The following is an 11,035-nucleotide window of genomic DNA, read 5'->3' on the forward strand; positions in this document are numbered from 1 at the left end:
TTAATTAGAACTGAGATCCCAAAGTGTGGACCCAGCTTAGGCAACCTGAACATAAAGCTTAGGATTGTGATAGAAACCGGCTGGAGAGATGGGCTCAATAGTCATGAGCACTTGTTGCTCTGGCAAAGGACCAAGGGTCCATTCTCAGCGCTCAGATGATGGCTCGCGGTCATTCACAGCTCCAGTTCCAGGGCATCTGATACCCTCTTCTGACCTCTGCACGGACCAGGCACTCACATGGTACACATATGTACACGTGGACAAACTATCCATGCACACAAAATGAAACAAGTATGTCTAACGACCAAGTGTATTTGAAATGCAAGCTTCAGGCCGCAGTGTGAGTGTGAGGGCCTGAGTTAGGATCATGTAAAGGCCGTGGGTGGTGGACTCACCCGTAAAGTTAGTGCGTGCAGTGTGGGTGAGGGGAAGACAGATATATGTCTGAGCTCATTGGTCATCCATCCAATGAAGTCTTAATTCAGTGAGTGACCCAGTGTCGGGAAATAAAATGGACAGTCCTCAAAGAAGGCATTACTATTGACCTCTGCTCTACACACACACACACACACACACACACACACACACACACACACACACACACACACACACACACGTCTTTGCACACATGTGAACATTTACATACAGACTCATGGACATGTATATGTGAAGGGGTGAAGTGCCCTTTAGATCTACGGAATCACTATTTTCATTGTAAGACAGCTGTTTCTACAGGTGGCTCTGGGGCCCATATCAGTTTGGTTGTCACTGGTGGCTGACATGAAGCCCAGACTGCTTGATCTCCCTTTAAAACTCCAGTTGTAGCCCCAGACGAACCTCCAAGTTTACTTCATAGACCATGAAACTGACATTGATGGTGACACTTGAGGTACAGACAGAGTCTTCTTTATCACCCCCCCACCTCATCATCAACTATTCTGGTTGCCCAGTGTAGCAGGCTTGTCGGTGATGCCGAACAGCAAGAGACTTGGAACTCACAGGCCCGTGGTGCCCTGTGGGGGAAGGGCTCTTCCACAGTGTGGTGATCAACTACTCTGACCAGGTTTCCACACCAGGACCACAGTCAGGTGCACAGCCTCTCCAGCCACCCTTCAACGTCAGGTTCAGTACCCAGGTCCAGATAGACTTCCACAGAAAACAACCCCCGGTTCCCAGAAGCTGAGGACCCTGAGGACAGCAGTGTGGCCCAGCTGGCTTTCTTAATGATTGACTTCTACTTCCATTCCTCCAGGAATGGCTGATTGACTTTAGAAACACCACCCAATTCATCACGGTGATACACGACAGGACTAAAGGCAACAGGACCTGCGACTGCTTTCTTCCCCACGATGCTTCTCAGTCCCTCTTAAAAAGTGACTTGATTTCCTTAGCTTAAGTATGGGTCAATAATGAGAAGCCACCATGAGACCTCAAGACAAGCCACCAGCAAGCCACCAGCCTCTGCTTCATGCCAGGACCCTCCTCACACTTGGCTTTCAGGGTTCTGTTCTTCGTTTCTCCCCAGATCCTAATCTGACCCATAGATCTTATTTCCAGAGTAACACCTGTCTTCCAGGCCTTCCAGCTGGGCTCATTTTCTTCCCTCTTTGATTATTACAAGAACTAACAGAAATCTGGATTAAATTTAATCCTTCTAAGTCTTCAGAGCCACTTCCTGTCCCACACTAAGCCCCATGGCTCAGGAGCCTTGCACTGATCTCTTGAAGGTGCTGTAATGGACTCATATGCCCATGTCCTTTCCTGGGAATAGCAAGATATGGGAAATCCAAACAATCCTGTACCTTGGAATCAGAGCAGGACATCTACATTGGCTAAACTGATAGTCAAAACAAGCTATTGTCACTCTTTCAAAGTTTTTGTAGTACCTCTGACTTCAGAATATGCTCCCACTTTATTACTTACTCTTCTTGTAAATAATGGGATGGCAGGCTGGACAGTAGTGGGCACGGAGGCATTAGAAGCACCCAGCAGCTATGGGGAAAATGGAACTGCAACTCAGAGCCACACTGGAGAGCATCACCAGTATTCAGCCAGCAGGTGAGGACTTCTGTTGGTACCTGAGGATTAAAAATGGCAACTGTGGTGAGATTTCAGAGAAGGGGCAATATATGTAGCTGATAGACATATGGTCCTGAAAAGAGGATATGGTGGTGTCTCCATGATCCAGGAGTGTAAGTTCTGGGCACAGAGAAACCCCATTGAAATTTTAAACAGCACCATCAAGTCTTAAAACACTGAAGACTCTGACAAGCTCAAGACTATAGTAGAGTTTTTAGTGTTGGGGCCTTGACCCAGTTGACTTCCAACCACAGGTCGGGTTTGTTGCTGAAGTCACAGACAGTAATCTGCAGGAAAGGGACTAGACAGACGATCAGGAAAGGGTTCAGGAGTCTGTGGGGATCTTCCAGGTCACCTATCAGTTTGTGATGTGTTTGAGTGTCTTCCTGCAAACTTGCTTGGAGGAACTGAGACAGCAGCAGCCCATGGAGCTTCTCATTTCTGATATTACAGTACTCTCACAGCCTGCATGCTAGGGTTTGTCACAGCTCTAAAACCCACCAATGAAGCCCTGATGGTGCCACAAAAGTAAAATAATAAATTAAAATAACAGTGGGGCTCCATGATAACTCAGTTGATTAAGGTCTTATACTATAAGCATGAAAATAGAGTTTGATCATCCATACTCAATATCCAGGTAAGTTGATGTGTGTGTGTGTGTGTGTGTGTGTGTGTGTGTGTGTGTGTGTGTGTGTGTGTAACTCCAGCACTGGGAAAGTAGGTACAGGGGAATCCCTGGGGCTTGTTGGGCAGCTGAGCTTACTTAGTAAGTTCCAGACCAATGAGAAACCCTGTAAAACACACACACACACACACACACACACACACACACACACACATCAATGAGTTACTGCTTCTCTTAATGTCTGTGGATTAGATGCCTGTGAAATGAGCTGCTCACATCTGGGTTAGTGCCATCTTCCAGGGCTGCAGGGGACTCACTGGACCACAGTGTCTGTTTTCAGGGACACACACACGTGGCTAGCAGGTGGTTTTGAGATGTTGGTCTAGGGCTTCAGTTGCTTTCCATATACTACTTATGGCCTGGTATAAACTTAAGCTTGAAAAAAATTTTTGACTAAATTATAAGTTAAATCATCCACCCATATTTTTACTTGTATATCTATTTGTTGTGACATGGCAGAGAGCATGCCCCAGAATAATTTTCCCTAGAGACTGTGAAAGAATGTTAAGACTTTCATAACTGAGTCTTGAAGGCACCAGCCTTTTATTCTCCTCACTGAGTATAGTCTGGAGTCAATAGAGAAACAAATTGATGGATGGGAGGCTGCAAGTATCATGAAGTGCAATTCATGGGGTCTACTTTGGGGCTTGTTCACTATACTCTCTGACTGACATGTAGGTGGTAAATATGTCATATATTGAAATAAGTTGATCTTCGGACATGGTCATGGAAATGTGCTTATTTAAATGTTAATCCTTAATTAAACAGATATTAGAACACCATGAGTCTTTAAACACTAGGCATATCCATATATATATGTGACTAGTCTGATGCTGGAGCAGCGACTCAGGGATTAAAGAGCCACTATTGCTTTTGCAGTTCTGAGTTCAGCTCCTAACATACACATGGTGCTTCCCAATCACCCATGACTCTAGTTCTAGTGGATCCAACGCTCTCTTCCAACCTTCACAGGCACCAGGCATGCACATGGAACACATATATTATATACCTGCAGGCAAAAGACTCATGCACAGAAAACAAAATAAATATATCTAAAAATAGTGTATCTAAAATTTTATTTTTATGCTTACAGATAAAGGTTTTAGCTTAAACCTTAGTTTGTTAATTCACTAAATCATGATTCAATTCTACTGGGAGTTCATCTTCAAAGAATTTCTACATATAAAAAAAGTTAAGGAACTCAGACTAAGGTTGTCTAAAGAAAGTTTGTAGGAAAGTCACTAGTTTGTAAGCTAATGTTTAAAATATAATGCAAAAAAGGGGGTTTTCTCAGAGATACACTGCATGGATGAACAGTACTTTTTCTGGAAGACCTGAGTTTTTAAATGAAAATCTTAGTGCTGGAACCTATGAGTTGGAGGCTATGGAGATACCCAAGACTAGGTATCAAGACCTTATTACTGAAGATATTTCACAGTTTGGTTAAGGAACACAGATAAATCAATCTCAGTCTCAAACTGCTCAGGATGCTCCCCATGCCATTTAGTCTTCATAGTGCTACAAGGTACTGTGGAGGCTTCTGGGAGATAAATGCTTCAGTGCTCTTACCCCGCACTGGGAAGCAACACAGACCTTCCGGGTAAGTTATGCCCACTGGTGTAATAGTGGCATGATGGTTCTTGGAGTTATCAACTGCTCTCTGATTTGATCTGAGACTCATCCACGTATTTCATGTTCACATTATAAACCTAGTCAAAGACCATGAACGAGGAAATAATAGACCTTAGGAGGACACCTACTTGTGTTGTTTTGCTGGATGGTCATGCTGTCTTAACTGAATTCTAAACATGTATGCTTACTCACATGGATTTGTACTGCTCTTAGTCTTGGTCAGAGGATCGTCTTTCTCAGTGGGTAGTGGTTAATGCAGAGACTTACAATGGGTCAAAGTACTGAGAGTAAGTAACCACATGTGCTCATTGATAGGTGGGTCATCTGTATCAGCTTTCCCTCAGACAGGATAGGGAATATCTTGGAAAGAGGAGTAGAGAGAATTTGAAATTGGTAGGAAGGTAAAGAGAGCTGTAAAGTGCTATCCTTCAGATATGACATGGTTGCTGGACATATTAACTCCCAGAAGATGTAGTTACCTGCGTACAACCTGCACCAGATCAAGCCAGTAAAACCCCAGCATGAAAGGGAGAGGGTGTCGGAAGGAACCAACCCTAGCTAATGATCTGTTGGCAGTTGACATCTGCTGAAAGAATGAAGATAACTTCTTCTTTGAGGATGCCACACTAGTAGGATGCCCATGCCCCAGGGGATAAGTCATTACCCATGTACGTATGTCCAACACTAATTAGACTTGGAGACAATTAATAGTAATTCTAAAGGAGAATATGAAGTTGGCAGAGACATGGGAGAATGGGGGGATTTGACAGAAGCAGTGGGAGTAGATATGATCAAAATACTTGTGATATAGGCATGAAATTTTCTAAGAATAAACAAGAAATATTACTTTTAAAAATGGAGAACTTAGACAATTTATGCTGGAGAGGATGTGGAGAGAGGGGAACACTCCTCCACTGCTGGTGGGAGTGCCAACTAGTACAGCCACTTTGGAAATAAGTATGGAGATTCCTCAGGAAATTGGGAATCAATCTACCACAAGACCCAGCAACTTCCCTCTTAGGCATATATCTAAAAGAGGCAAATTCATACAACAAGGGCATCTGCTCCACTATGTTCATAGCAGCATTATTTGTAATAGCCAGAACCTGGAAGCAACTCAACTGAAGAGTGGATAGAGAAAATGTGGTACATTTATACAATGGAGTATTACTCAGCAGAAAAAAACAATGGAATCTTGAAATTCACAGGTAAATGGATGGCACTAGAAAAAAACATCCTGAGTGAGGCAACCCAGTCACAAAAAGACAAACATGGTATGTACTCACTCATATATGGATTTTAAACATGGATCAGGATAGTGACAGTCTGCACTTCCACTGACAGAGAATCTGGGAAACAGGAAAGAACCTAAGAGAGATATGCATAGTACCCCAGAGAAGAGGAATGAGGCAATATCTTCTGAACAGATGGGGAACACAGCGAGGGGTGGGGGGGGGAGTGGGAGCTGGGGAGAAGAGAGGGGGAGAAGAGGAAGAGAGAGTAGGTCATGGGGGAACAGGAAGGTTGAGTGGGGGGTAGAATAGGGGGAAGAGGGAATCATAGGCTAGAAGACAGATCAGGCAACAGTGAGACCTCTAGTGATCTAAAGGGATGACACCAACTGGCAAGCTAAGCAATAGTGGAGAGACCACCTTGAATGCCCATTCCTGATAATGAACTTGATGTCCATAACCATCCTGGAGCCTTCATCTAGTGACTGATGGAAGCAGAGGCAAACACCCACAGTTAAACACTGAACTGAACCCATGGAACCCAGTGACAGAGAGGAGCAATGAGCAAATTGGCAAAGAATGGGCTGGCAAAACCAGCAGAGACAGCTGATCTGAACAGAGGAGAGCTCTTGGACCCCAGACCGACAGCTGGGAGGCCAGCATGGGACTGATCCAGACACCCTGAAAGTAAGAGTCAGTGAGGAGGCCTGGGCAACCTATGGGGCCCTGGGCAGTGGATCAGTGTTTATCCCTGGCATACAAACAGACATCGTGTGTCCATAACACAAAGAGGGATGCTCTCTCAGCCTGGACTCTTAGGGGAGTTCCTGGACCCTGCCCTGAGTGAAATGACAGACTCTAGATATCCCCTATGTGGAAGGAAATGGTGATAAGGTGGAAGGCTGGGGGAGATGGTGGGGGGTGAGGGAGGAGGGGAGGGAGAGGGAACTGGGATTGACATGTAAAACAAGCTATTTAAAATTAAAATTAAAAAATGGAGAACTTAGGTTATCAGGCAAAATAGCAGAGTGTACCCAGACACAGGGAGCATTATAAAAATTACAAACCACCTGGGTGCCTTGAGCATCCTGTGATTCCAGCACTTGGGAGGTAAAGGCAGGAATAAGACTTCAAGGGCATGAATAAATACATGCATGCATGCACACATACCTATGTCCCTTACTCACAGGTTTCATTTTGACCTGCCAGCATAAGGAAGACGTGCATGCCTTTCTAAGAAGAGGACATTTAGGACAGGTGAGGCTCACCTGAGACCACAGGCTGGTCTATCTCAGGGGTTCTAACAGCTCATTTTTACTTTAGATTATAACAACGTGAGATTAATATGTTTTAAGATTTTATCGTAAGCTGGGACTGGTGCTGTGACCTTCATCACAAAAGATACTCCTGCAAAGTCACTCTTTACCCATCCAAAAGGGAGAGAAAAGAGGCACAGAAAATGTCAGGGTTTTGACTTGATAAAATATTCTATCTAAATGTAGATTCCTGGCAAAATGGCCCAGGAAATCCACACCCACCATGCAAATATGGTGAGCAGGAGCACGCTCAATAGAAACAATTGTAGGAGAAAAGAGCATTTCTTGTGCCCCAAGAAGTGACCAATGGCCAGTGAGCCCTAGCCCGGGTCCGGAGATCAGGCAGTACTGCCCTTTGTGCTCTTCTGAAGGAATGCCCTCCACTTGGTCACTACAAACTCATTTCCTAGTCCCAATGGAAACTCCAGCCTCTAACTTTTTACCAGAAAATAAATTAGACTGTCAATAGGGAAGATATCTACTAGGGAAGAAAAAAAAGGAGAACACTCTGCATTTCATTTCCCCATATAGACAGGAAGTAACTATGGAAAGACTCGGACCATCTCCACTCCAGGGTCCAGGCTTCTTTGTTCCCAGGAAACCATGGAGTGGAATAAGACATTCACAATGATAACCATATAAATAACTGTTGGGATATGGGATGGGGAATATGGCTAGAGTCAGAATGAGGGGCCTGGAGGTGGGTTGAGCATTAATTAGCAAGGCAGGCTGGATGCGGGGGCATATTTCCTCTGCATCCAGACTATCCAGACTTGAACATCAGTATCCAGTGCTAAATGCTAACAGGCCAAGGTCAAATCAAAGTGAATGAACTGGATTTTAATAAAAGGCTTCCTGGCTGCTTCATTGTATGAGGGCTCGACTTCAAGTTGTAGAAGCTTGGGGCGTGACTGGCATTCAAGACTGTGCCTGGGGAGAGAGATGTGGCAAGGCTTGAACAGCTGCGAGACACAGAGAGAGAGAGAGAGACAGACAGACAGACAGACAGAGACAGACAGAGACAGAGAGACAGACAGAGACAGAGAGACAGAGACTCTGTTGAGTATGTAGTGCCTCTAAAAAGGTTGCCATCTATGATGCAGCCCCAGTGTACACTGTGAGTCTTCTGGAGGGTCTTTTAACATTGCCATAACAGGGCCACAGCCAATACCAATAGGTACAGATACAGATACAGATACAGATACAGATACAGATACAGATACAGATACAGTTATGTATGTCAGAACAGTTGACACAGGAACCAGACTGTGTTTTCAAAATACCTAAGTCTGTTTTTCCATGCCTCACAGAAAACCTTCTAGAACATTCCCAACCTCAAACAAGTCTTAAAATAACTTGGTTAGTTGTTGCAAAAGCCAGTTCAGAATCCTCAGTGGGACTCAGAAATGTTCTCTCCAACTGGTCTACTCAGCAACCATGACAGAGATGGCACTTGCTCTTTGTGAACAACTTCTAGGTGTTAATTGTGGCAGCTTTAAGGGGCTTAATTTTGCAGGCCCCTTGAGACACTTGAGTGACCAGGCCCCTCCCACTGAGGACCTTCAATTGCCAGGTTACACCCACACACTCTAACTACCCTAACAGCGGAAACCAGACCTGCCCTACAGAGTAAAAATCCCACACTCTAGACTTGAAATCCCACCAGTCTCCACCCTGAAAAGCTCCGCCCCACCCCACTCCCCAAGAAACGCTATATAAACCCTGCCTTCTGCTCATTCTCTGCCGTTTCTCACCTGAGCAGAGACAGCTACGGTTTTTTTCACTCTCCCAATAAATCTCTTGTGTGAGGTTTGTTGTGTGATGTGACTTTATGGTACTCCTTAACTCTTGACTGCCAGGATACATTTCCATCTGAACTGTGATACTTACCATTTTGGCTTGAGTCTTGCTGGTACAAGCTGTCTTGGCAGTTACATTATTTTGGCAGGAATGTAACATGAATGGTCTTACTAGGTCCGCAGGTAGGAAGCAGAGAGAGATGAATGGTCATCTTCTAATACCTTTCTCTTTTTTGAGGGGAGTCTGAGACCCCAGTCCATGGAATGGTGACACCTTCATTCAGGGTAGGTCTTCCCACCCCAGTTACATTTCTCAGGAAACACCCTCACAGTATGCCTGCAGGTGTGCTTCCACGCAACTCAAAGCCCAGTGGAGCTGGCAATGAAGAATCATCTCGACTGGCTGTGTAACTGTGTGATTAAAGGTGAGTCACAGAAGATAAAGCCTAGATAGGGAGCTGGGAGAGGCATGTACGAAGCCAGAGAAGTATGGGGACAGCTCGGTCTGAGGACGTCCTCAGAGCCCTTCATACAAGTAGCTACAGATGCCCACAGAATCCAGTGAGTTAAGAGAAATTCCCTGGACTCCATCGATTTCCAGCACAACTGTCCACTTATAGCAACGTTAAGCAAGTCTATTGAAACCTCATAACAAAGGACACTAAGAAAGCCAAGGTAGCTGGTGATAAGAAAGGTACAAAAATGATAAAGGACATGGTAAAATTGGTTGTGACTTCTCCTAGTAAATATGCTCTCAAGTCCACTCAGCATCTGAAAAACTGAGGCTTTTGGGAAGTTGTCCATGTATGTGTGTGTGTGCAAATATGTATGTTCATGTTCATGTTCATCCACGTGTGTACACCCACAAGTGTGAGAGTGTAGTTGTGTTATGCTGGCCGAGGCCAGAGATCCACGTCGGATGTCTCCTTCTATCACTCTCCCCTTATTTTTTTGAAACAGGGTCCCTCACGGAATCTGGAGCTCACTGACTTGGCTAGACTACATGGCTGGCAAGCCCTAGATAATCCCCTGGGGCTCGGGTTATAAGCCTGAACTATCATACCTGGCCTTTGCGTGTAGGTTCTTTGCTTTCCTGGGGCTGGGATTCTAAGTGTGAATTTCTACACCTGGCCTTTGCATGTCTCTATGATGGAAAGGTAGAACACTTTGCTATCTCCCACCCCCAGGAGTTGTCAGTCTTGAAGACCATCAGTTGTGTACTGACAGTCATAACCTCTGTCTCTCTTTCATGGTGTGTACATCTGCCATTCTGTTTAACAGATGTGAGTATCCCATCATGGAGGGCCCTTGCTCTGCACCAGGGGAAATGATTTCTACTCTCTCATTCTACAGTTTTGTGGGATCCTAGTCTCCCTCAGTCTGGATCCATCTCTAAGAAGATAGGAATGAGGACATTTCTGCTAGCTAAGACTTTTCATGGAATCAGTGTGAGAAGACATGCTGAGCTGCAGCCAGACCAGGTAGGACCATGCCAAGCCTCACCTTCTGCAACTTGGGACAGAGAGTGATGATTTGGTCCAAGCCACCTCTTATCACTGATGGTGCCCCGGGCACTGTTAGACTCAGGTCTGACTAATGGGACTGAGTTGCCCTGCCCACTTCCCATGGGCCTGGGCCTCTCTGCAAGGTTTCCTGCCTAAGAATGACTAAGCCATCCACATAACCTATCTGATGGGATGTATGCTTGAGGCAGAATGGCTGTACATGTGAGAGAAAATATAATGTCCAGGATCAAATCTAACAGGCTGATGCAAGCCTTCCAAATTCCCCACAGTGCTATAGATGCAAACATTAACTCATTGAGCATTCTAACAAAAAGACATCCTGTAGTCCAGCACTTTTGGAAAGGGGAAACATGCTCATCTGTCTGGCCACTGGTGTTTAGAACTTGGGATCACATAGCTAGCCTAAAGGAGACCCACCACTGAGGTCTCCTTGATCCAAGTCCAACACCTTTCCTATAAGTACTAAATCAAATAAGAAATCATTGGTTAGGTTTGCAGGTGGAAAGTCTAGAGCATTCAAGTTTCAAGAAGTCCTTCCTTGTCACCACTGATGTACAAGGGTGTTAAGTATTTCAAAGGTCAATATACTTGGGCTAAGATATTGGAGATCTAATCTAAACCAAGGGCCAATGACTTGATTGAAGACAAAGAGTGCAAATTATCATTGTTAGTATTACATGTTGACTGCATTTCAAAATAATGTTTGGGATATACTGAGCGAAGTAGAATATATTTACTAATATTAAAATTAATTAAATTAAATTTT

General features: G+C 44.6%; 1 pseudogene; it reads left to right on the forward strand.

The window, feature by feature from the left end:
- Positions 1-1,977: 1,977 nt before the first annotated feature.
- On the forward strand, positions 1,978-2,555 carry LOC101833488 (annotated as a pseudogene).
- The last annotated feature ends 8,480 nt before the right edge of the window (positions 2,556-11,035 follow it).

The sequence above is a fragment of the Mesocricetus auratus genome, unplaced genomic scaffold (assembly GCF_017639785.1).
Source record: "Mesocricetus auratus isolate SY011 unplaced genomic scaffold, BCM_Maur_2.0 Super-Scaffold_15014, whole genome shotgun sequence".
Classification (NCBI taxonomy): domain Eukaryota; kingdom Metazoa; phylum Chordata; class Mammalia; order Rodentia; family Cricetidae; genus Mesocricetus; species Mesocricetus auratus.